Here is a 4,084-nt window from a genome sequence, read left to right on the forward strand (position 1 = left end):
CCAAGATCTACATTGGCAAACCTAGATGATTGCAGAGAAAACATAAAAAGGTAGTTGCGAAGATTTATTTTCTAAGAAATTTACTTGATAAATGAAATAAGGTCATTGATGAATTTGAAACAAAGTCTAATGAGTAGACTAGAGGGTCAGTGCAAGAAGACGAGTCCACTTTTTGGCCAAAAAGTGGAAGTGTTTTCCCCGATTTTTTAGGTTTTGTCTCATTTGAGATTAAATTTTGAAACACTTGGAGATTGAATCTTGGAAAAATTCACTAATATTAAAGATAGCCCTCTGAGTCTAATTTCCAAATATATAATTTATTTTAATACCCACATAATAAAAAATAAATTTTTGAATGGAGTTCTAAAAACTATGTTTTAAAAATGCATGTTTCAGGACCATACCATGCATGTGTATGACCCACACTTTTTGACACAATTAAAATTATTTTCTCAAACTTTTTTGGGAAATGGTTTGTAACACACTTAATATTGATGAGCATATTTTTCTGTATTTTTTTTTAATTAATTTTTTAATGACCATAATTATCTTTTTAAAAAATTGACATGTACGACCCACATAATTTGATGTAAACTTAACATTTTATTATTATTATTATTTTGATCGGTAAGAGGCCAAAGCCAGACATTTTATTATTCATTTATGAAATTATACATAAATCCACTCATGCGGGCGCCGGTAGGAAAGAGTGGAGTCGAGAAAACCTCCGGCCTTGCCCGGTACCATAGTCCAGCATATTTCTTGATAAATTACAGTTTTGATACATGAAAAACCCAAGCTAGGGTAATCAGGTAGGAAGGTTTTTTTTTATTTTATATTTCCTTCCCTTACAAGCCCAAAAGAAATGTCTTTAGTAGCCAAATGATCATTTTCCTCTTTTATTCTGGAGTTGTTCTTTAGTTATTTAGAGTTGCTCCATAATTGCCCATGATCACCTGGTAGCCTGCAATGTCAGTTACTCAAACACTCGGCAATTTTGTTAGTAACATCATGTTCGGCCTGCAATGTTAGTTATTCCAAAACTTGACAATTTTGTTAGTATTATCCTGCCATTTGTATCATTCAACAGTTTATTGCTTGATAAAAAACCTTGAATTATTTCCAAAGTAAACATATCTCCTAAGCTTGTAAAATAATAAATTTAAGAGATAGAATTTAAAGTACAAAATATGTTTAGGATAGAACAAAATTGCCTAAAGATCCTGCTCGCCATAAAACCTCAGTTCTCCAACTCTTGTTTATGCTCCTGGACGTTATCCTTAATAAGGGTAAAATCTAGGCTACAACAACAAGAGTAGGAAAGGGGAGATTCAATTAATCCATCCAACCTTGCCTTGAAGTTTTATAGCAGAGGGAGTTCACAGTTTGCATGCTAGCCACATAAAGTTCGCCAGCTTAAAAATGACATGGAGACATCAAAATATAGAAAACATCAATAGATGGCATTAAAACTTCAACATATGTCCTTCAAAATAAATCAAAGTGGATATGTTTAACTATTTTAATAGCAAAATGGTGATGTATATCTGTATAGTGGATATTCCTTCATGTTCATTCGGTCACAGTAATTTGTAGGGTAAATATCATACTAATTTAGTGTTTTATATGATGCTTAAGTTTGTTTTTTAAAACTACGATACTATTTGCTATCTCAACCCCAATTCAGATAACAATAATTGTATCTTGTATTACTTCAGGTTAACGTTTAAACAAGCCCCTATAGTTCTGTATTAGTATCAAAAAATGGAACCATGCTCCCCCTGAAAGCAGAGCCACTTCATTCCTCCCTAGAGGGCGAAGAAGAAGCCCTATCCTCCTCCAGAACCAGACCCTCGGCTCTGAGGAAGTTTTCAAACCATGTAGGCTTAGGAGGGAGTCTCACATGGAATAAGAAAAGCAAAAAGTTAACATTTTTGTTAATTACCTCGGTCCTTTCTACGGATACTGGCTCTCCATCCGTGGAGCTGATGGGGAATCGAGGCACTGGCTTGTTATTTCAAATGAGAATGTCATAATTCCTTGGCCTCGGAATAGTCCCTACATTGTCAATATTAACTAAAACCCTCTCAAGGTCGCCCAGAATAGAGGCATCAAAGACCTCTCTACATAGAGCACTGGTATCTTCACGATTTTTGGTGGAACTCATAGTGACAAAAAGAAACATGGAAGCCACATCCGTGTTGGCCCTGGTTCTATCCGAAAATATTTTATTATTATTATTTTTTAAATAGAAAATAATTTTATGTAGATTGATGACATATAATTTTTTTTCAAAATTCATTAAAATAAAAAAGTTATTAAATTAACAAAATTAGTTAATATTTCAAGTTTATGGACCTGATTTAGTATAAATTAAATAAAAAATAGTTAAAATAATCAATTTTTAAATAAATTTACATATTTATAATCTAGACAGTATAATTTGAAATGGGTTTTAATTTCATATTAAAATTCTCTAATTAGAGGCACGTAAACTCTTTCAGAAGTTCATATTTGTGCTTTCATTCATGGAGATTTGAATTTGCAGGTCCATATCTCAGGTGTGGCCATCAGAGGACTATCTTGGACCTAATCCCGAGGCAAGTGGTGGGTTGTGGAATCAACTTTCACAAAATGGGCCCCCGTTTTCAAAATGGGGGCCCGTTATTTAAATAACGGGGGCCTGTTCCTAAAATTACAGTTTTTGTCCAAAAATGACAAAATGTGCTCGAAAAACATGGGTAACATCGGATTTTAAAATGGGGGCCTGTTTTTTAAAAATGGGACCTCGTTTCGTTTTCAAGCAAGCCCCAGTTTGAGAATAAAATGGGGACTCATTTAGTTTCACCTCGGGCCCCCATTATTTTTTGCCTCGAGGCTCCGAAGCAAATATGGGTCCCTATTTTTTAAAAATGGGCCCCCATTTCTAAGAGCGCATTTTCCAACATACGAACTTCCACCAATTTGTGGCCCATTACCTTGCACTTACCCTAGACAATATTCAAGGCTTGAAGAAGAAATTGGAAAACTCAAGGAGGAACTAAAAGCTACAAAGGATCAAATTGATAATGAATTAAAACTCAAAGTGTTGGCAGTGGGTCAGTGTCCCTCGCAAGGACTTGCGACATGGTTTAACAGCCTCCTAGGGATTCTATAAGTCTAATGGTTGTATCTAGCATTGATAGGTCAATATTTGGGTGCAACAACAACCCTAGATTGTAACAAGTGGTATTAGAGCTTGGTCACAAGTTCGAATCATGTAGGCCATGATGAGTGATGCTGGGAGGGGGATTGTTGGTAGTGGGCTAGCGTCCCTCACAGGGATCCGCGACATGGTTTAACATCCTCCTATGGATTCTATAATTCTAGTGGTTGTATCAGGCATTGATAGGTCAATCTTTTGGTGCAATGACAACCCTAACTTGTAACACAAAGGTGGTAGTGAAGTGTTAGATGTTGTCCTCAGTGATAAAAAACAAAATCAAGACAAGAGTGGAAATGACTTTGAAGAAGGTGAATGTTTAAAAAAGGACAAAGGAAAAGACAAGATCAATTAGAACTCTAGCAAAAATTAAAAATAAAACTTAATGTTCCAAACCGAAGCTTCAAAAATTAAAGGAATGTTTGAAGACCTCCTTTTTTCCCTACAAGATATTCATCTTTTAATGGTAACTATTTTTCATGTAATAAATTTGGGCATAGAGCTAGTGAATGCAAATATTAGATCAGAAATCAATCTTTTAATGAAAGATGTCATTACTGTAATAAATTTTGTCATAAGGCAAGTGAGTGCAAAAGTAGGATGATTAATAAAGATCGAAATTAGAATTTTAGTACAGATGTTAAATATTTTAATGGAATTTATTATTTCTTGCAATACCAATGGGCGCCAAGCTATCAATTGCAAAATAAATTGGAGACTCAGAAATATTAAAATGAAATATAATAAAGCTCAGAAAGTTTTAGTATGCTATAGTTGCTTTTGAGAGGAAGAGCTTAACACATATCTTTTGTCCCCTCTTGGTTTGGTTTTGAGTTTTTCTCACCATGGTAGAAGTGTGAAAGACATTTCGGTGAATTCTAT

Source organism: Cryptomeria japonica, chromosome 2, assembly GCF_030272615.1.
Source record: "Cryptomeria japonica chromosome 2, Sugi_1.0, whole genome shotgun sequence".
Lineage (NCBI taxonomy): Eukaryota > Viridiplantae > Streptophyta > Pinopsida > Cupressales > Cupressaceae > Cryptomeria > Cryptomeria japonica.